The 24,183-nt window shown below is 40.2% G+C and overlaps 1 protein-coding gene across 1 annotated transcript in view; it reads right to left on the reverse strand.

Annotated features, from left to right (window-relative positions):
* The window catches only part of TMPRSS13 (transmembrane serine protease 13), a 92,423-nt gene that overhangs the window by 49,162 nt on the left and 19,078 nt on the right, over nucleotides 1–24,183 (reverse strand). The gene's annotated exons all lie outside the window — the stretch shown is intronic.

Here is a 24,183-nt window from a genome sequence, read left to right on the forward strand (position 1 = left end):
CCTTCAAATACAACTTACCAGATGTTCACTGGAACTACCCATTAGGCAGCTGCTAATTTTCACACAGAACTTAAGCAGTTGCAGACAGATCAGTGACACTGATAGGCAGCTGGGACTTAAGCCAGCAGAGGCAAACATGAGTCTACATGCACATAGCTGGAGTCACATAGTCACAAAGTGAGGATGAAGAAGAAGATCACCACTGTGACTGCTGAGAATGTGACTCCATTCAGAAAAGAACACTTCACTCTCTCTGATTCATCCAAGGAGGCTGTTCCAAAAGGTACTAGAAATATAGGCAGTGAGACAGCCTAGCATTCAGGCTATCAGAGGAGCTGATAGGCCCTGGAAGAACATCCAGAGCATTGAGTGCTGAATGGTTTGTAGACAGATTTTGGTACCACACAGTTATGGAAACATGGATCTTTCAGGTACTGTCTCTGTGCCCTTGGGAAGTTACTTATCATCTCAGAATCTCAGTTTCTCATACATAAAATGGGAATAATGGTTCCTCTCAAATAGAGTATTTATATCCATCCATTCATTGAAATCATTTGACAAAACCTTTGGCACAGGACCTGGCATGTAGTGCCTATCAATAAGTAGTAGCCATCATGATATGATTATAATTTCTAAATTTGGTTGAGCAGGCATGGAGAGTATTAAGATATGTGCTTTCACCCAAAGTCCAAAGAGAAGAGTTCTTCACTGACAGTTTGGTGGAGAAAGCCCAGGGCCAAGATGTGCATGGGCTTTTGTGTAACTTTGTTACTTTTAAGCCATGCACCTTCAGCCAGCAGAAAAGGAGTTGCACTTTCTCATCTCTAAAAATTGAGGTCCCTTTCCACTCTGGAGAGCTTAAAGGTCTCTAAGTGGAGAGATTTGGCTAGAGAGATGTGAGTCAACAAAGGTGATCAGGCAGTCTAAAACTCCTGTCAAGGAGCTGAGAAACAGAATCTGATAGAGGGAAACAGTCAGTTTGTGAAAGAAGAAAATGCCCTCAAAGTTGTCCCAGAAAGACAGGAACAGAAGGATGGTCAGAAATAAGAGAGAGAGAGAGAGAGAGAGAGAATGCACAAAAAAACAGGTGTAATGTGCAGTTAAGAAAATTATGAGGCAAAAAAATACTTTTTCATGGTTAAAAATAAAAATAATACTGGGAAATAACAATTCACATTTTAAAAGCACTTACACATGTATTATTTCTCTTTGTCCTGGTAATACAATTGCATGCAATTACTATTATTCTCCCATTTCAAGTAAAGGAGGCAAAGACTCAAAGCAATAAACTTCCCAGTGTCATTAGCTTATAAAAGATGAAGCTAATGCTCAAATCCACAGTTTTTGCCTCCAGATTTATGTTCTTATTATAATAGTGTCAGTTGTAATAGAGAGGTATAATGGGTCATTATATTTTCAAATTTTCTTGACTATTAATATGCTCTTTTCAAAATAAAATTCAAAATGTTAAATTTGTACATTCTTGTTAGAACAGTTATCTATATTCTTTGCAACTCAGAGAATTTTCAAAGAAATATTTTTTCTCTTTTTAAAAAAGTTATTTCTCAAGTACAATTGTCTCCATTTTCTCCCCACCACTGCCCCCACCCCAGCTATCTCCACCTCCCACCCTTGATCCTACCATTCTTTGGCTTTGTCCATGTGACCTTTATACATGTTCCTTGATGATCCTTCCTCCTTTCCCCCCCATTATCTCCTCTCACCTCCCCTCTGGTTACTGTCAGTTTGTTCTTAATTTCAATGTCTCTGGTTATATTTTGCTTGCTTGTTTGTTTTGTTGATTGGATTCCACTTATAGGGGAGATCATATGGTATTTGTCTCTCACTGCCTGGCTTACTTCACTTAGCATAATGCTCTTCAGATTCATCCATGCATATCTGCTTCCACCACTTCTATCCAACATAGTATTGGAAGTCCTAGTAAAAGAAGTATTTTTATTTTGATGTAATGCTTTCCTAGTTTTATTTTTTCAGCTGCTTCAGGTGTGTTTTTATCAGAGCAGGTGATAAGTGTGAAGTCACTGAAGGTGAATCTCTGTAGGCCCTCAGATTAATCATGGTGTATTTTGCCAACTGTCACCAAAAGATAGATGTTTATACTATTTGCTCAGTGAAAGAAAAATGTTGTGCATTTTGAATTTTTATGCTTTTTGAATATAAATCACTAAAAAATAAAAAATTATTTAGACTCTAAATCTGGTTTCAATATTCGAGCATGCAGCTACATTATTCTGAGTAGGTGATTTTGAGTTTGGAAAGAAAAACATGAGGCTTTCTGCTTTTTCAGCTCAAAAGACTTCTCAGTTAAGAAAAAATTAATTTAAAGAAATATGATTTTTTTCTATACACATGATATTAAGATTTTGAATACTCAGGTTTGCAAAGCACTTTCCCTTTGTTTATCTCGGATAGCCCTTAAGACAACCTTTCAAGGTAAATAGGACAGGTAGCAAATTGGGCAGAGTGTCCAAGTTCCAGGGCTGTGGCTTGGCTGAGCCTGGCTGCAGTCGAAGTATCTCAAGACTGTGTAATTCCCAAGCAGCCTCAACAGCACTTCTTAGGGACAATGCATCTTGACGCAAGTCTAGCCCTGGCATGGCTACCTCCCCAGAAGTGGAACCTTGCTTGGCTAATCATTTTATTTACATTTTCTCAGCTATCATTCAGCAACCATAAATTCTCCTCCGCTTGTCCCTTAGAGATCAAATATTGTGAACTGGCTCTTGGAAAACCCTGAAGTATTTTAAGGACATCAGACATTATTACCATCAGCTTGAAACTCTACAAACAGGTCTTCCTACCATTTGTCTTCATTTGATGCTTTTGAGCTCTAAGATGTGTCCTTTTGTAACACATCAGAATTCAGTTAAGCTTTCTAGGTTTTAGAGATTCACATTATTTTTCTTCTTAGTCTTAGTTTTCCCACACTGAAAAGTCCTTATGTTTCTAGTAGTTCTCGATGGAGCCCTTTTAGTCATGGAGCACTGAGTAAAGGACAGTGCACAGGGCAAGACAAGGTCTCCAGTTGATTTCCAAAATCCTCCCTGAAAACTTTCAGATTCCATTGGTCTTTGGGGCTGTGACCACCCTTTGGACCACCCACTAGTAGATTACATAAACTATAATAACTCCTCCTAGATCCCTTGAATCCAAAAAGAAGGTTCAGGGTTTACAACTCTAGAGCTAGTGCATGGACCATTTTACTGTATTCCCTTCCATTTACCAAATCAAAGCCTGTTCCCTCAGCTCCTGAGATCTTGCTTAATTTTTATATATCTGTAAATAATTATTTACTATGTGTCTATTGTGTTCCAAATACTGCTCAGGCAACTAAAATAGAGCAGGGACAGCCCAACATTGTGCCTGTCCTCATGGATTTTATTCTTCTAAGAGGAGCCTCATTTCCATCCACACTCTTCTCACCTTAGAAGTTTGCTACCAGAGAAGAACAGCTAGTGTGCATTGAACCTTCTTGATGTGCAATGTCTTAGTTAATTGCCACACCAACCTTATGACTAGATTAAGTAATTTGCCCAAGACCACATACCTAGTAAGTGCTGAAAATGGGGTTTGTGTGCAAATCTGCTTGACTTCCGAAACTGCTTTTGATGCTACTCTTTGCCCCTCTCTAGTTCCCCAATTCAATGTCAACTTCAAATGGGGACATATTAGTGGTCTTTCTGTCTTCCAAATTATTCATGAAGTTTTAAATAAGATCTATCCACACAGAGATTCTTGGAGAGTATTACTTGACAAGACTTTGTGTAATGAAGATTCCAATTTTCTCTGTGGTTAGTTTTCTGTTCTAAGCTGCTAGCTCCTTATCTATAAGGCAATATAACATAATGGTTAAGAATGCAGACTAGACTATGTTGGAAAAAAATTAAATAATGCCCTAAGTTGGAATTCTGGTTACATTATTTAAAAGTTTACTATTCTTCACCTGTTAAAGATAGGGACTAATAATACACATTCCATGGGTTATAATATCCCATTATTGTCCCATGGGGTTATAAGGATTAAATGAGACAACATTCAATGGTAGTATATGCTATCTTACAACTTTTCTGTTTATCACCTATTTTCCCTAATAGCCTTAGATATTGGAGTTTTCCAAAATGTTTAGAAAGTCTAAAACAAACATGACAAACTGGCTGCTCTCTAGCTGGATTAAGATGCACATGTTGGGAAAAAGTCAGTGTTCTCCCACCACTACCACATTCACAACACTTCGGACCCCAGGTGTATGAGTCTTCCCCCACCAAGCAATTCTCTGTTATACCAGCTGGGTGTCCCACATTTTAATTCAATTATGACACTAGTTACCTGGAGATAGTGTCATATGCCACAGGTTAAGGGCTCAGTCCCATGGGACTGTTCCCTACTTCAGATCTAATCACTCATAGTTGATCCCCAGGTTACCTACAACTTCTGCTGAAATTCTCATGACCTCTTCTCCTAGGATCAAATGTTCCCATGGCCGCCTCCTGCTTGGACTTGATTATTTGCTAGAACAGCTCACAGAACTCAGCAAAAACACTTACTTACATTTACTAGTTTACTGAAGGACATGGAAAAGAATATAGATATACAGGCCAATGGAGAGATACGCAGGACAAGGTCTGGGGAGGGTCCCATGCACAGGAAGGTCCGGAGCACAGGAGTTTCTGTCTCCATTGAGCTGAGGTGCTTCGCTGACACTCTGCCCCTGTATGGGGATGTGTTCACTCACCTAAACCTCCTGGAACTCTATAATATTGAGATTTTCATGGATGCTTTGTCATGATCAATTAACTCCATTTCCAGGGGTTAAGAATATAGGAGGCAGGGTTGAAAATTCCAAGGTTCTAATCATGGTTTGGTCTTTCTGGTGGCCAGCCCCACCCAGAATCCCATGCAGTCACCTCATTAGGATGACATATATCTGTCATCCAGCAAACTCCAGATTTCAGAGTTCTTTGTCAGGAACTGGGGTCAAAGACTATTAGAACAAAAGTTTTTCCTACCTCTCCTGTTTCAAGAACCAGGGGCAGGGACCACTGTATGTATTTCTAATTATTTCACAATGTGTTTCAATTAATCTGGATACTATTATTTTAGCATGATTAATTGCCAAAACTTAAAAATTCAAGGAAGTTTGGTCTTCCCTCCAAGATTGGCCAATACTTTTCTCATAAAATGCACTCAGTAAGTACTCATTAATTAATATATTTTTGCATCCCCTTACAATATCTAGCACAAATCTAAGCAATCAGTTAGTCAGTCAATAAGCCTTCATTGAATCTCTACTATGTGTTGATTAGGAGTTGCTTAATAACTAAATTGATTTCCCCATCAGAAGGACAAATTACCACGAATAGGATCTACCTCACAGGGTTCTATGAGTATGGACTGAGCTGAGCCATCACACAGACTAAGTGCTCAATGGATGTTTCCAGTCAGACTCATAGAGTGCCACAACTGGAACCCAGAGATCCTCTTTTCTGACTCATTCTCTTAAACTCTTATCTCAAGGTAACCCTCTCACAACTTTGTGACTTTGTGAGACTTTGTGAGGTAGGATTCTAAAGCCCTGTTTCCTGCACTTGGCCTTTTTTCCCAAGCCTCAGCCCATACCTCAGAGTCTAAATGCTGGCCAAGGCTTCTTTGGTTCAACACCAAACCACAGGCCCTGGCATACTGAGTTCAAAGTTTCAAGGCTAACCACAAGGTTAACCAGCCAGCTGTCCTCAGTCCCAGCTGGAACCATCTTGTCCCCTCCTGCTCTGGGTTCCAGTTTTGGTGCAAGGAGTAAGGAAGACTGGACAGCCCTCCTATGCCAACACCACCCACTCCTCTCAGTGCTGGGTGTCCTGGTTCCCTGATCAACCCAAGTGTCTAGAAGAGCCAGTTTCCCCAGTCTGCACTGGGGCCAAGTTGGTGTGATGCAACATAGCCCAAGTCCTCAGCCCTAAGTTCAGTTTAATTATGCACATGTGCAGATGACACGTGCAGAGGGCTAATGAAGGGTAATTACGTGGGGTGGGGTGACAGAGCCCAGCTGATTGAGAGATTGCTTTACTCTAGCAGCAGAGAGAAATGGGGAGAAAATTACCAGGATCCCCTCCTGGGCCTAGACCCTGTCTTGCCTGCCAGAACACCTGTCCCAGGAGGTCTGCCACAGCACCCAGGGGAGCCCTGTTGGGATGGAATCCCAGCAGGGGATGGGACTCCAGGGGATGTGAACAGTGTGAGTTGCCCTTATCAATTGTGCATTTCAAGAACAGAGTTTAGTCCATACACACAGGCCCAGTGACCAGTTCCTGGGGCACATCTTACCTGATTTATTTCCCCTAAGAGCCAGGAGGCTATCAGAAGGAGCAGATTCATTCATTACACACATGCACACACACACACACACACACACACACACACACTTAACAGCTTTATTGAGACAGAATGTGTATCCCATACAATTCACCCACCTAAACTATATAATTAAGTGGTTTTCAGTATACACACAAGGTTATGCAACCATCACTATAATCAATTTGAAAACATTTATAATCACCCCCAAAAGAAACAACCAGCTCATCAGCAGCACTCGCCATCTCTCCCCAACTTCCCGCCTCAGTTGTAAGCAACCACTAATCTACTTTCTTTCTCAATAGAGAAAGATTTGCCTACTCTGGACATTATTGTAAATGAAATCACACAGTATACAGTCTTTTGTGACTGGCTTCTCTCACACATACTGGTAATATTTTCAAGATTTATTCATGCTGTAGCTTGTATCAATATTTCATTCCTTTTTGTTGTGGAATAATATTCCATTGTACCATTATATAATATATAATTTAACCACTTGTCAGTTGATGTGCATTTGGGTTGTCTCCACTTTTTGGTAGTTATGAATAATGCTGCTATAAACTAAAATTTATACTCAAGTTTTTGTGTGGACATATGTTTTTAGTTTCATGTGTGTATGTCTAGAAGTGGAATTGCTGGATTATGTGATACAACTCTATATTTAATCTTTTAAGAAACTTTCCCACAAATAATTTTCTATGTTCCAAGCTTTAGGTAGGTGCTAGGGATTTTTAACAAATCTGGTGAAAAAATCTGAGCAAATGCTAGTGAACCAAACTGATGAGGTACCATCTTCATGGAGCTTCTACTATGGAAGACAAGCAGTAAGGAAATAAAAGTAAACAAGCAAAGTCATTTCACATAGCAATGAAAGGGGGCAAAATTAGGGGTGGCTTTGGACAGGGCAGACAGGTAAGGCCCTGGATAATGAGAAAAAAACTAGTCAGTCAGGCAAAGAATTGGAGATAGTATTCTAGGTAGAAGAAAGAGCTCAGCAAGTCTGAGGGACAGAAAAGAGAGCAGCATCGTGCGAGCAGAATGTGCAAGGAAGAGCAGTCCTAGGGCTCTGCACATCACAGGCAGGGATCTGAATTTTATTCTAAGTGCACTGAAAAGCTATTGGGTCCTTTTAAGTAAATGCTGGGAGTAGTGGCATGATATGATTTTTTTAAAATAGATTTAGTGTAGTATAATTTATACTCAATAAACTTTACCTTTCTTAAGTATGAATTTTGATGAACTTTGACATAGTTGCATAGCCATGGTTGCAATGAAAATATACAACATTTCCATCTCCCCAAATTTTTACCTTTTCTCAGTCAGTTCTCTCTCCACATCCCCAGCCTGTGATAACCTCATATGCATTTGTTTGTGCCCTTTTAGACTGTCATATAAATGTAGCCATAAATATGTATTCCTTATGTGTGGCTTCTATCACTCAGCATAATATTTTTGAGATTAATCCATGTTGGCATATAACAGTAGTTCGTTCCTTTTTTTTGGCTAAGCAGTACTCCAGCCTACAGGATGGGACAAAAGTATGTTTACAGTTGTTCATATGGAAAAATAATATAATAAATGATAAATAATATGAGAATACACTATTTCATGAACTCACAACTGTAAATCTACTTTTGCCCTGCCCTGTATGGATATGCCACAATTTGTCCTTTTACCAGCTGGTTGACATTTGATTGTTTCCATTTTGGGTCTATTATGAATAAAAAGTTTCTATGAATACTTATGCATATATGTGGGGGCGTGGTCAGAGTGGGGAAATGGCAACCCCCGCTGCTGTTTCAGACAGCTGGGTGAGGAGCAGTGCCTTACAAGGTTCACCAGGGCCGGGCCACTCAGAGTCACTGGGTTATGATGCTGTATGTGGAGGTGGGGTCAGAGCAGGGAAATGGCGGCGCCCTCCACTGCCGCCAGCAGCGGGGACCCGCCGGCCCCGGTCCAATCGCCCACTCCCTTGCCTGTCTACCCGCGCACAAATGCGCGACCACAGTCAACACGCAGCCCCGCTTCCCCACTGTCTCCCCCGCGGTCGCTCGCCTGGTCCCTCGCTCTGTCGCTCACTAGGTCCAACCCTGCCCCTGGATTCCGTGCGTCTGGATTCCACCAGCCTGAGTCTGTCTGACCGAGTCCTCCTGTGCAACCCTGCTTCACCAGCCGCTGGTTTCGCCCCTTACCGGTCAGGCTGAAGAATTTGTTGTTAACGGACTTCCGAAAAGTTCAATTTTCCGTGTTCTGACTATGTTTTCTATTGCTAATATTTAGTTATCTCTAAAGTTGGTTGTGTGAGAAGGCACGGCACATCCACCTATGCCTCCATCTTGGCGGAAGTCCCTGTTTACATTTCTCTTGAGTAAATATCTAAGAGTGGAATTACTGGATTATATGGTAAGTTTATGTTTAACTACATAAGAAATACCAAATTGTTTTCCAACATGGTTGTATCATTAGCACCCCCACCAGAAGTGAATGTGAGTTTCAGTTGCTCTCAACATCCTCAACAACACTTGCTATTGTCAGTCTTTTTAAATTTTAGCTATCCTAGTAGCTATTTTAGTGGGTGTGTTGTGGCATTTCACTATAGTCACGAGTTGCATTTCTCTGATATCCACTGCTGTTGAGCATCAATTCACATGCTCATTGGCCATTTCCATAGCTTGTTTCATAAAACATTTGTTCAAATCTTTTCTTTTTGTCACACTCACATTTTTATTGAGTTATCTCTATATTATTGGGCTGTAAGAGTTCTCTATATATTCTGAATACATTTTGTACACTCTGGATATATGTTTTCAAATATTTTCTCTAATCTGTGTCTTAGCTTTTTACATTCTTACCAGTGTATTTTCAAGAGCAGAGATTTTTATTTTTGATGAATCCAGTACGTCATTTTTTTCTTTTTTGGTGTGTATTATTCATGACTTATCTAAAAATCTTTGCCCAACCCAAGGGATTTTTCTTTTTTTCCTCAAGAATTTTTATAGTTTTTGTGTTTACATTTAGACCTACAATCCATTTCAAGCTAATATTTTTATGTGGTATGAGGTAAAGGTCAAGGTCCTTTTCTTTCTTTTCATTGTGGATGTCCAATTGTTTCAGCATTATTTGTTGAAAAGACTTTCTTACCTCCCCAAATCCTTAACACCTTGCTCAAAAATTCTGTCGACCATGTATATGTGGGTCTACTTCTGTACCCACAAAGTACATACACGTCTGAAACAGAAAGCTATATACTGGCCTCTGACCCCCAAACAGTTATGAAATTAGGGCCACTAGGTAGCCACATGACCCCTTGGATGTGTTATGCCTAGGACCCAACTGGAAGGAGGCACACACTGGAAATGGACTTCACTGAGGAAAGGGAGAAGGAGAGAATCTTGGGGCACATAACCTGGCTCTGTCCCCAGGAAAGGGGACATTTAAACCTAGAGATATCTTTCAGCTTCTCAGAGGTGGAAAGAGGAAGGGATATCCAGGCCTAGGGGGCATGGCTGAACAGAATTAAGAGCTCAGGCGGTCAGAGGTAGAAAGACCAAAAGAGTGGCAAAGGAGAGAAAAAGAGAGAGAGAAGAGGAGTGTGTCTGCTGTCATCAATAAAAATAACAGCAACACAAGCCAGCACTTGGAGCTTGGGGATAAATTAAATAATGGGCCCAAGTATAACTAACATTCCATAGGTGAGAATCAGAACATCAGAAAGACTTTAGATTGTCTAGAGCAATGATTTTCAATCCAGGCCTTATATCTGGATTGAGATTTATACCAGTATCACTAATACACAGATCTAACGCCAACAAAATCTCTGAAGTAAAGATTGGACATTGGTATTTTTAAAGAGCTTCCTTGGTGATTCTAATTAGCAGCCTGGACTGAGCACTGCTGTTTTAGTACAGCTTCTTCACCTTACAGAGGGGAAAGCTGAAAAGTTGGGCAGAGGCCAGAATTAGGATGAGCAACCATCCTAGTTTGCCAGGACTCTGGGGGTTCCCAGGATGCAGGACTTTCAGTTCAAAAATCAGGACAGTCCCAGAACATGGGACTTTCAGTGTCAAAACTGGGAAAGTCCTGGGTAAACCAGAACCAGTTGGTCAACCCACTAAAACCTTCATCTCCCTATTTTTGATAACTCTTTCCAATTAAAATGCTAGGCTATGCCCTGGCTGGTGTGGCTCAGTAGACTGGGCACTGGACTGAGAAGCAAAGGGTCGCCACTTCTATTCCCAGTCAGGGCACATGCCTGGGTTTCGGGCAAGGTCTCCAGCAGGGGGCGTGCTAGAGGTAACCACACAGTGATGTTTACCTCTCTCCTTCCTTTCCCCTCTCTCCAAAAATAAATAAAATCTTTTTTAAAAAAATAAATAAAATGCTAGACTATGTGATTGCTGAGTCCTGAACAACCATCTGGGTATCTTGTTATTTGATCAAGCCCATCGTGTTCTACAGCTTTTGTCTGTAGCTCTCCTGCAAGACAGGACATTCACCCAGGTTCAAATACAAAGCAGTCAGTCAACTAGCCTCTGAGTGGATAGAGTCATGAGGAAGCAGGTGGTCTCAGTAGAGGCGACATCTAACTTTGCTCAGACATGTTTCCATTCTGGCTTCCTGCCTCTGTGGGATGAAGGGGGCCTTTTTTCCTAGCTAAATTCCCTGAGGACAAGCTCTCAGGTCACCAGTTACCCTCCTCTATAGCACTTATCGTAGTAGTGATTTTATATTTGTGTGATAACTTGATTGATATTTGTCAAGATTTTAAATTCAGTGAGGACAGGGTCATGTCTGTTTCAGTTTATCATTTCATCTCAGTATCTAGTACCTGGCATATATTTGGCACATAGTAGGTGTGCAACAAATGAATAAATGCATGAATAAATATTGAATACTATTACCTATTATTGTGCCCGGGAATAACACTAACTTTATCCTTTTATCACTGGGAGATTTCAAACCAGTAGAAGTTAAATCTTTGCCTAGTGGGGCCCACACTATGATAAATGTAATCCATAGTCATCTGAAATATACAGTTGAACCTTGAACAACATGGGGCTTAGGAGCACTGACCCACTTTGCAGTCAAAAATCCATATATAATTTTTGACTCAACAAAAACCTAGTTGTTCTTCAATTATCTGTGGTGGACTGGTTCTGGGACTTCCCTCCAGTGGGTACCAACATCCACAGATACTCAAGTCCTCTATATAAAATGGCATAGATGAATGCACACAGTTGGCCCTCACATTCATGAACTCCCAATCAAAAACAGAATAGGTATTTATTGAGAAAAATCTGCTTGTGTGTGGACCCATGCAGTAAAAATCTGAGTTGTTCCAAGGGTCAACTATAGAGGCACAGGAATGACAATGAGGGCAGTGATGGCCTCATTGAGAGGCCTCTCTTTGCTACCTGCTTCCTGAGACATGCTGCTTCTGAAAGCAGAGCTGCTGATCACCTTCATGTTCACTCAATGCACCTCTTGGAATTGGTGACCTTTGACATTTTATTAATACCTGTGACATTCAGAGCTTGCCAGGAAGGGTTTCTGTCACAGTCCTAGTATCTCACTGCAGATGGCTCACAGATTTATCATCAGCATCAGATCTCTGTTGAACAGCTCTGTATTCCAGTCACTGCTGCATGCTGGGGGAGCAGTGGCTGGTGTAGATGAGATAATAAAGAGAAATAAGACATAATTCCTGACCTAGCATGTTTTACCATACAGTTGTTGGAGAGATATTTATACTTTGAAAAAGCTTATCAGACTATAAGACAGTTTGTAATAAATGCCAGAGATGTGGTACAGCCGATAAATGGTGCCCAGTGTCAGAGAAGGGAGAGTATAAAACAGAATTGGGGGCTGGGTTGGGCTGGGTGTTCTTCATTGTGTCATCCACACCCCCCATTTTCCATGATCAGATATTAACTGTTGGCCCTCACTCCCATCCTCTGCCTCACTACCCAAGCTCAAAAGGGAATACGACAAGGGTATCTTTGAGGAAATGCCTGCACTGTGCCTCTGGACCAGGTGCAAATGCCTTGTGCCCTGTATGCCCTCATTAGAGTGTTGATAAATGTAGAATGAATGAATGAATCAGAGAAACCACCCCCAGCTGCACTTACCACTTCAGATGTAATGAGGTGATACAGTCCTTCTGGGTATTACCCCACTGAACCTAGTGAACACCCAACTGATGAAGTCATTCTGGTGAGCCACTTCCTAGGACATGATCTGGAGAATATCCTTCCTACTTCGCTCACTTAGCCTTCCACCACTGGCTTAGGGCACCACCTGGTGACATATCCAGGAAAGGCTTTGCTGCTCACTAGACTTCTGTTGGCCAGCTTCAGAATCCCCAGGCTGGGAACCATGGAAAACCAGGACCCCACCTGCCCAGACCCCCCAAATAACAGAATCAGCCCTCTCCCAAGCCTCCTCCTGTATTCCTCTTGTGTGGCTTTGGTGCTAAGTATTCTTTTATGGGAAATGTCACTATTACGTCAGCTTTGTAGTTATTCCTAAAGCATCCAGCTGCCCGGGGTTACCCTGTGCTTCCCCACCCATGTATGGGTCATTCCCCACACCTCCAAGGATTGTGGAAGATGACTTATGTTTCCCAGTGTTATCTCTAGGTATGCATTCTTTCTTCAGCTAGTGTCAAAACTCTTGCTCACTGCTCTAGGTCTTACATACTAACCATGCTGCCCATTTTTGTACCATGTACCCCACCAGATAACACTCAAGTCTTTTCTTTCCTCCAAGTGACACCTACCAAAGGCTGTGAGTGAATATAGCACACTTTACAAAAAATATAGAGTCAGAAGGGAGGAACGAAATGGGCAGTTAATTTGGCAAATAACTCAACATGAGCAAGAGATTTGGCAGTGGGGGTGTGGTAAATTTAAATTGATGTCATTTACAGAGCTAACCTTATCAAGCAAAGACAGGCTCCAGGACAGCTAAAGCCAGTTCTAGACAAGAGCACTATGTGGACACATAGACAAGGGCTCTGCCCCTGTGAAGTTTACATTCCAATGAAGAGAGATGGGCAATAAACAACTAGACAAGAGTTAGAAAATAACGTGAAATAAAGTAATAAGGAGTGGCTGGTGGGAAATAAGGGAGCCACCTATATAAAATGGTGCCAGGGTGACTTCTTCAAGAATGCGCCATGTGAGTCAGGACCCAGATGGTAAGGAGGAGACACAAAGAGAGAGAGAGTCGAGTGTGGACAGTGAGGAAGAGAGCAGCAAAGGAGTCAGAGAAATGGCCCTCCACTGTTCAGGTGAAGCATCAAAAAGGGACCCTGAAAATAAGGTGACCAATGTGATTTAAAGGGACAGGAATATCCATGTACAAGTCCAGTTGTGTGTGCAGTGAAGGGTAATGTGGCCCCTCATTTTCAGTAAATTAATCACACTCACAGATTTTTTTTGCAAGGGTATTTTTTTACTTTTTACTTTTGTTTCTGTTTTGGTTTTGGTGGAAGTCAGGGAGGAACTGAGATTGCCACCCATTGAGCAGAACAGAAAACACACATCTGAAGACAGAAGCCCAGAGGTAAAGGCAATATGAGCTCACGGGTCTCCCTGGGAATTCCTGATGAGCACACCAGGCCTGGGGCTCGAGCTCATCTTAATGAGATCCCAAGGGGGCAGGGAGGCCCATATTTATTGTCCACTTACAAGCTACTTTTCAGCACCAGGTACCCCACCAGTACTAGTAAGTACCTCCAGTACCTCATTTTATCTTCGTACCTGTACCACTGTTATTTCCACATTATACAATAAGTGAGGAAATTAAGGCTAAGAGAGGTTGAGTAACTTGCTGAAGATGACATAGTAATGAGGGAAAAATAGAATTGGAATTTAGGTCTGACTCTAACACTGTGTCCAGAACCTCACTCTTATATGACATGCATTAATGAATTCAAACATGAATAATTCTCCTGCCCACTTGCCCAACATTCAGACACAGACATAAGCAATTACTCCCTCTTCTGAATCCCCCATAGATAGCAGTTGGTCTGTGGAATTTGAAAGAAATCTCAACTAGTGTAGTGGTTCTCACCCACTGCACACTTGACCATGTCTAGAAACACTTTTGGTTGTCACATCTGGTGGGGCGGGTGGTGCTACTGGCATCCAGTGGATAGAGGCCAAGATACTGCTAAACATCCTACAGGCCAGGACTCACAACAAACAATTGTCCAGATCAAAACGTCACTTGTGCCAATATTGAAAAGCTGATGTAGATGTCATTAAGGAAAGTGGCTAGCTGGCCAGCATGATATTATATTGGTGATTTAACCTCAGTCAGTGCTCTGTCTCTCAGCTTACAGCACCCAGAACCTTGATTTTGTGAATTCTCTGAGGTAATAAGGTCCTGAAGAAATGATTTGCATCAAGCAAAAAAAAAGAGTGTAAGAACTAATTTTTTTTAATTTTAAGCAGATGAACCCCAAAACAAAATAAGCAAGAACTTTCCAATTATTCACAGATGTTATTACAATATACCTTGAAAAACAAAAGTAAGATGAGAAAACAAACCATGAATTCTTTCAAGGCCCATAAGTTTCTGACCAGTGTAGGTTAGAGACCCTAAGCAGACAGAAAGGACAGCAGTGTGGTGAGGTGAAGCCAAGGCCTAAATGTCAATTCTGTCTTCTCCACTTCCTAGCTATATGACCCAGACAAGTTACTTAACCTCTTAATTTTCTTCATCTGAAAAGTGAAACAATAGCAACAACCACCTTATAAACCAACACTGTCCAACAGAAATAAAACACAAGCCACAAATGTAATTTTTAAGAATTTAGTACCCACAATATAAAGAATAAAAAGAAACAGATGAAACTGAGTTTAATAATGTAATTAATTTAACCAAAAAATAGCCAAAATATTATCATTTCAACATGTAATCAATGAAAAAAATTAAGGGAACATTTTACATTATATTTTTAATACAAAGTTTTTGAAATTTAGTATGCAAGTTGTACATACAGTACATCTCAATTCAGACTAACCAGATTTCAGTGCTCAGTAGCCATAGGTGGGAAGTAGCACAGTTCTAGGGTATTACAAAAATTAAATGAATTAATAAAGGTAAATTACTTGGTCCCAAGCAACTGCATAGTAAATGCTGATGTTATTACTTCACCACTTGAAATGGACAGCACACAGTAGCACTCTGAATAATTATGTGTCAAGGTATTTTCTTAATGCTTATCTTTTTACATCATGAACATAATATGTAGCAGGATATGAAGGCTAATATCATCTCAATTGCCCAGGTTGGAATCTGCCCCTTGGCTTACTAGCTATGTAACTTTGGGCAAATTACTTAACATACCTGTGCCTCAATTTACTCATCTGTAAAAGGAGTAATGGAGGTAAAATAGTACCTCTATTATAAGATGGTTGTGAGGATGAAATGAGTTAATTCATGTAAATACTTAGAACAGTGTCTGCCACATGGTGATATAATAATAGGTATTACTATTTTATGTTTGTTAAAGGAAATCAGAAAATACAGAAAAGTTGGAGGCACAAATTAATTAATTAGCCCCCAAGGTCTTTTTAACCAAAAACAACCACAGTTGACATTGTCTTCAGTGGTTTCACGATAAAACATAGGGCCCCACCACATTCCTCTCTTAATAAGCTATAAACTGCTTCTCCCATCCTCCCCTTACTTTCTACTTCTTAAAAATCTCTGGCTCTAGAAGCCAAGTGAAGGTCAAAGAACATTCCTATGAACATGAAGAAAAAGCAAAGAAATAGAGTTGTGCTTCTGGGCTACTTCTCTGGTCTGTTGTCCAGTGGTAGTCTGATTGATAACTGGCACCATATCTTGTTTCCACCAAATGCCAGTTGAGATGGGACTACTGATTTGCTCATGTAACAACACAGAGTGGCTCTGTGTGCCAGAAATGTAACACCACCACACATGATAAACCCAGAACCCTCTCTCTCTTGCTGGATAGTCCCAGTGTACCTTGGTGACCCAAATGTGAACAAAGAACACCTGTCCCTGATTATACTCTTCCTGCTGGGCTTGCAGCTCTGACCACGGACCCTCCCTTCTAAGGCAGTTGTTCTTAAACTTGAGGGCATCACCTGGTGAAATTGCTAAAATGCAGATTCAACTGGGTTTGACTCTTCTGCTTCAATATCTCTAGGAATACCAAAAATCTGCATTTTCATACATGGTGCAGGGAATCCTCATGCCGATGACCTGTAGCCCTAAGCTTCACCCTGACCCTAACCCTTCTTTTTGAGAATTTTCATATTGTAAGGGCAATAATTCTCTTTGCAGCTCACTGGCACCTACAAGACACAAAGACCAAACTAGAGCTAGGGATAGGGATAGTGATAGTGATAGAGAAATGGGAAGAGAGCCCTGTTCTTTTCCCAGAGTGTTTGACCCACAGTACCCTCTTTGAAGTTCAGTGTCTCTCTTCAACTCTAGCACAGACAGCACCATTCACTTAAAAAAAAAAAAAACCAGTGTGACCAACATATCACATTCCAACGTTAGTGGAAAGGAATATTTTATCTGGAGTCAAATCTTGACTTTGCAACTTTATTAGTTGTGTGACTTCAAGCAAGTTTCTTATTTCTATGAATCCTTGTTTACTCATCTGCAAAATAGGGAAAATAGAGCCATCCTCTCAAAATTGCTAGAGCTATTAAATTAGATAATGTATGGAAACAGACTTAGAGCAGTACCTTCTGCATAGCAAATGGTCATTTTAGTTACTCCACAACTCTTCCTTGGGCACCAACCAATAAGTGTAAGGCTCTGTGCTAGCTTCTGGAGCACAAATATGAATGGGAAGAACTGCCTTTCTGCAAGGTATCTTACAAGTACTGAATAGAGCAGGCAGTGGTTTAACTACAAGAGAGGAGAAAAACAGAGTGGTCACAGAAATATGAGTATTCTATTTTTTTCCAGATGAAAACTTGCTACCCATAAAGAATTTGGGGAGCACCCACTGAGACCCATTTGTCCCCTCATGGGGGTTGATCATAGAAAAGACATAATTACAAGTCTCAGCTGATTAACCCAAGTAAAACTAGTCTTCAAAAAATTAACTGTGCTAAGTGAGCTAGGGACTGGGGACCTGGTCAGGGTGCAAAACCCTAGCCTTAATGCACAACAAACACCTTTAGTATGTTTATGCTTAAATAATCCCAGTTCTTAAAATTTCCCCTAAGAACTGATCTTAAAAAGAAGAAAACTTTACACACAACGATATATCAAAAGCTGCTTTAAAAAATTTCATGCCTTTGACAAAATTCAGCATCCATTTAGGATAAAGAACTTTTAGCAAAGTGGGACTAGAAGGAACATATCTCAACATAATAAAGGCCATATATGACAAACCCACAGCTAACATCATACTCAACAGTAAAATGCTAAAAGCATTTTTCTTAAGATCAGGCACAAGAAAAAATGTCCACTTTCACTACTTGTACTCAACATAATATTGGATGTCCTAACCACAGCAATAAAAAACCAGAAAGAAATAAAAAGTATCCAAACTGGAAAGGAAGAAGTAAAACTGTCATTATTTGCAGATGTCATGATACTATGTATAGAGAACCCTAAAGATTCTAATAAAAAATACTACAACTGATAAATAAATTCAGTTAAGTAGCAGGATACAAAATTAATATTTAGAAATAGATTGCATTTTTACACCCTAATAACAAAATATCAGAAAAAGAAATTAAGGAAACAATTCCACTTGCAATTGCATCAAAAGAAAATAAAATATCTAGGAATAAATTTAACCAAGGAGGTAAAACACATAAATGCAGAAAACTATAAGACATTTAAAAAATGAAGTATGCAAATAAATGGAAGCATGTATTGTACTCATGGATAATAACAATTAATATTGTTAAAATGTCAATATTATCCAAAGCAATCTACAGATTCAACGCAATCCCTATCAAAACACCAATGGCATTTTCCAAAGAACTAGAAAAATAAACACAAAATGTATATGCATCACAAAAGACCTCAAATACCCTCAGCAACCTTGAGAAAAACAGAACAAAATTAGAAGAGGCAAACTACCTGATTCAAACTATACTACAAGGTTATAGCAATGAAAACAGCATGGTACTTGCATAAAAACAGATACATAGATCAATGGAACAGAATAGGGAGCCCAGAAATAAACCAACATTTATATGGTCAATTCATTTATGACAAAGGAGGCAAGAATATACTATGCAGTAAAAACAATCTCTTCGATAAATGGTGTTGGGAAAATTGGGCAGATACTTGGAAAAAAATGAAACTAGACTACCTTCCTACACCATATACAAGAATAAACTCTAAATAGATAAAAACTTAAACATAAGACCTGGAACCATAAAACTCCTAGAAGAAAACATAGGCAATAGCCCTGGCTGGTGTGGCTCAGTAGATCGAGTGCCAGACCATGAACCAAAGGGTTGATGGTTCAATTCCCAGTCAGGACACATGTCTGGGTTGAGGGCCAGGTCTCCCAATAAGAGGTGCTTGAGAGGCAACCACATATTGATGTTTCTCTTTCTTCTCCCTCCCTCCCTGTCTCTAAAAATAAATAAATAAAATCTTTATAAAAAAAAGAAAACATAAGCAGTAAACTATTTGACATCACCCTTAGTAATTTTTTATGTATCTCCTTGTGCAAAGGAAACAAAAGAAAAATAAACTAATGAGACCACATCAAACCAAAAAGTGTTTTGTACAGCTAAGAAAACCATCAATAAAATGAAGACACAACCTAGTGAATGGAAGAAGATATTTGTCAATGACACATCTGATAAGGGATTATTATCCAAAATATAAAAAGAATTCATAAGACTCAACACTAAAAAAAAATAAACAACCCAATTTAAAAATGAGCAAAGACCTGAATAAACACTTCTTCAAAGAAAACATATAGATGGCCAATAGACATGTGAAAAGTTGCTCAACGTCACTAATCATCAGAGAAATGCAAGTTAAAACCACAATGAGATACCACCTTACACATGTAAAAATGACTATCATCAATAAATTACAAACAAGGGTTGGTGTGGTTGTGGATAGAAGAGAATCCTTGTGCACTGTTAGTGGAAATGCAGACTAGTAGAGCCACTACAATAAACAGTATGGAGGTTCCTCAAAAAATTAAAAATAAAACTATCATATGACCCAGCAACCCCACTTCTGGGTATTTATGCAAAGAAATCCAAAACACTAATTCAAAACAATATATGCATCTCCATATTCTCATAACATTATTTATAATAGCCAAGACATGGAAGCAGCCTAGGTGTCCATCAATAAACAATTGCATAAATAGGAGGTGGTAGATACTCATATATACACTGGAATATTACTCAGACCTAAAAAAGGATAAAATCTTACCATCCATGATAACAAGGATGGCCCTAGAGGGTACTATGCTAAGTGAAATAAGTCAGACAGAAAAAGAAAAATACCACATGATTTCCCTTATATGGGAAATATATAGCTACCTGGCCAGGGCTCTAATCTCCTTTTTAGTGGGAACTGCATTTAGTGTAACTACATAAACTTAGTTGATGAGAATGAGAGAAAGTTCTGTTTTACTGAAGAATCTAAAAAACATAATAAATAATCAAATAAAACAGAAAAAACTGATAGTTACAGAGAACAAACTATGGTTGCCAAGTGGAAGGAACTTTGGGGGACTGGGTGGAGAAAATGAAAGGATGAAGAAGTACAAATTGGCAGTTACAAAATAGTCACAGGAATGTAAAGTACAGCTTAGGAAATATAGTCAATAATATTGTAATAACTATATATAGTGTCAAGTAGGTACTAGCTTCATTAAAGGGATGACTTTGTAAGGTATGTAAATGTCTAAATAAAACCAGAAAAGTCAGCATTCATGCTGTCTATCTCACCAGAACCAGTAATCAGAGACAAGGATTGAATCTTTATGGGTGCTTTATTCAGTCGCTGGAGATCTGAGAAGATGGCAGGTTACATATCCTAAAAACCACCTTAACATCTCATCTCAGGCCAAACTTTCTTTTCCTTTTTTCTTTTTAAGATTTCATTTATTTATTTTTAGAGCAAGGGGAATGGAGGGAGAAAGAGAGGGAGAGAAACATCAATGTGTGGTTGCCTCCCACACACCTCCCCACTGGGGACCAACCCAGGCATGTACCCTGACTGGTAATCAAATCAGCAACCCTCTGGCTCACAGGCTAGCACTCAATCCACTGAGCCACACCAGCCAGGGCCTCAAGCCAACCTTTTTATAAGGAGAAGAAAATGGTAGGTAAGGGTTTTGGGAAAACATTAATGAGATAAGAATTGCTGTCCCAGCAATTTTCCTAGTATTTCTTTATTTACTGATCAACAATTCTGTATCTGCTCTATGAATGTTCCCTTCCTGGAACACAATGGCCAGATATCATCTCCATTGCTTGCTGACCTGCCCAGGGCACAAAGGTTGAATTGTTTGTCCACCTCCTGGAGCACAGGTAGCAAACACAAGGCCCAAGAACCGAATCCGGCCCTCCACCTTGTTTTATCCAGCCTGGCACCTTGTTTCTACCTGGTGGCAGCACCAAGCTCCTTGCCCGTAGTTAAGAAGTAGTTATATTATACAGTCCTAAAATTACATTTAGCCCTTTGAGGGTAACCGCTAAGCTGATATGGCCCCTGGTGAAAATAAGTTTGACACCCCTGGTCTAAAAATAAATAAATAAAGTCTCTTTTAAAAAGGTGCATGAGGACTAAAGGGAAAAAATTAAACACCTAATCTCCTTTTTTAAAATCCTCACCCAAGAATATGTTTATTGATTTGAGAAAGAGAAACACATGGAAGTGAGAAACACTAATTTGTTGCCTCCTATACACTTTCTGACTAGGGATCAAACCTGCAACCTGTTGGTGTATGGGATGATGTTTCAACCAACTGAGCTACCTGGCCAGGGCTCTAATCTCCTTTTTAGTGGGAACTGCATTTAGAATAACTACATAAACTTAGTTGATGAGAATGAGAGAAAGTTCTGTTTTACTGAAGAATGTCAGCTGGTCCATGTAAAAATAATGTTAGAAATACAAAAGCATTTTTTGTAAGCTCTCATGAAATTGATTCAAGCAAGGATTGTCAACTGGTGTTAAAATCATTATGTAATTGTAGGGTAGGTGGAGACACCCAGGTGTCTGGGTAACTAAAGGGAGCAGTGTTCCCATAGCCTTGGATGTATAACAGGATACAGCCAAGTGGGGGGTCCCCAAATAGGGATTTGTAATGGGATCCAGAACTCAGTGTGTTCAGGAAATATTTGAGAAAAAATATATATGATGTCCTCACCCCCACCAGTCAAAGCTGGGGAATGGGACACATGGAACATGGCCATTGAGAGCTGTTTTGTATAGCAACAGCTTTGCAGCTAACCTCTGGCATGGTCATTTAATATATCTGTAAACCTTTAACTGTTTTCATAGATTAGTTAAATAGTTGTGGCCATGCTTTGAGCCAGGGGGAAGGGAGTGACTTCAACCCAAGATGTAACTGGGAAGTAACTCCCCCTGGTTACAGCACCTGAGTGAGAGCTTGGAGATGACTGGCTCCACGCCATGGGGACATGCCTGCCAAGACTTACTATGGCAGCCCAGTAAAGCTGGAAGGATACAGGAATGGTGGCAGGTGTAACTGATTGTGGGAGGAGTCGGAAATGGGGCTGAAGAGGAAGATTAGCACAGGGATTTAAACACAGGCATGGCAGCCAGACCAGGTTGGGACCACGCAGCTTTGGGTTGCTCCCTTTTGCCACATAGCTTAGGAAGAAGGAGAGACTTTGCCTGGAAGAAAAGGGTTGAAAGGACTCTTGCTGGTGGGCCATGAGAAGGTGCCACATAACTTTGGACTAACTGGAGATCATGACAGCGACACAGCTGATGGTGCAAGAAGCCTAAATCATGGACTTTTTCTTTTCCTGAGATACAGTACCGCAGACTGGGCAAAGGGGAGAAGGAAGGACTGTGTGCATTTGTGGGTATTCTAAAGAAGTTTAGTATTTTAATGAAACACTAAGTCATTACTCTAAGTCTGTATAATTTTTAAATAAAATAATTCCTTTCCCTTTCACTAATCTCTGGCACTGAGAGACGTTTTTCCTCTGGTGGCGGGCAAAGCAGACCTAGTACAGGGGAGGAACCCCAGAGAAAAAGGGGAGTTCCTTTTAGTAATAGTATATTGTTCACCCCTGCCCCCAGTCTGTTCTGTAACAGAGGTGCCTGATAACCAGTGTTCTCATAGCCTTGAAACTGGGTCTGATAAAGTATTCCCATAACATGAAGTGAACTTGCATGTGCAGAATGATGTTATGTTATGTTATGTTATGTAATGTTCTGTCAGTTTTCCAGGTTTGTTCCCCTCTAGTATTTAAACAGGTAGAGACTCCCTGTTGGAGGTAGTGATGATAAAATACACACAAGGGGACAGGTACCACAATGGGGGCAAGGGCTATGACATGAGACCTGTAGATAGACACGCAGCTTGCAGCATGCATGGCTCACCCACCCACGAATAAAGGCATACCAGACATTCCAATGGCTCCATGAATATTCTTCCATCTGCACAAATACCATGAACCTGTCTAGACTTGAAGGGTGGCAACATAGTAATCCACCTATTAGAATGGCTAAAATTTAAAAACCTGATCACACTAAATGTTGATGGAGATATGGAGGAATTGGAACCTCATTCAATGCTGGTAGGAATGTAGAACCACTTAGGAAAACAGTTTGGCAATTCTTAAGAAGTGAAACATATACCCAGTATATGATTTAGCCATTTCACTCCTAGGCATTTACCCAAGAGAAATGAAAGTGTAAATCCACAGAAAGCCTTACACAGGAATATTTGTTCACAGCAGCTTTCTTTGTCATAGCCTAAAAAGGCTCTTCCTGTAATTCATAGATCCCTTTATCCAGCTCAACAAAACAACAACAATGAGATAGAGATTAAAAAACAAAAACAATGCCCTGGCTGGTGTAGCTCAGTGGATTGAGCACAGGCCTTCGAACCTATGATCGCGGTTCAATTCCCAGTCAGGGCACATGCCTCCTGGGTTGCAGGCCAGTTCCCAGTAGAGGTCATGAGAGGCAACCATACATTGATGTTTCTCTCCTTCCCTTCCCCTCTAAAGATAAATAAATAAAATCTTTTAAAAATACAGTTGGGATTCTCTAGAAGAGATAAGTGAAGGAGATTCTCACCTACTGGGGTTAATCCCCCATGACATCCAAAGGAGATCCCAAGGCTCTTGAGAATTTGATACCAGCTGAAACACTGACAGGATGGACTAAAAGGGACAAAGAGAAGATACAATGAAGAAGTCTGTTGGACCACCCAAATTGTACAGACAGGAAGCAGGCTGATAAAACTACTCAGCTGTAAACACACACACTTTACATGAAAAAAGAAGGATGACTGGGAGAATGGAGTCTTAAATTCAGAGAACAGAGCTGAGAACCACAGTGGATAATTTCCAAGCCTGGAACCTCACGGAGATTACTTGGCTGGATTGTGAAATTTGGGGGGGGGGGACCAGTGATTCCTTTATATCTTTTATCTTTTTCCATTTTGAATGGGAATGTCTATAACTATTAACCTGTGCTAGACCCACCATTGTCTTTTGGGAACAGAAAACTTATTTTCTGGTTTCACAGATCCACAGATAGAGAATAATTTTGCCCCAGGGTGGATTATATCTAGAGCCTCATCCTAATCTAATTTAGATCATTTTATTGATGAGA

This window comes from Artibeus jamaicensis, unplaced genomic scaffold (assembly GCF_021234435.1).
Source record: "Artibeus jamaicensis isolate MK-2021 breed Jamaican fruit bat unplaced genomic scaffold, CSHL_Jam_final contig_196, whole genome shotgun sequence".
NCBI classification, from domain to species: Eukaryota; Metazoa; Chordata; class Mammalia; order Chiroptera; family Phyllostomidae; genus Artibeus; species Artibeus jamaicensis.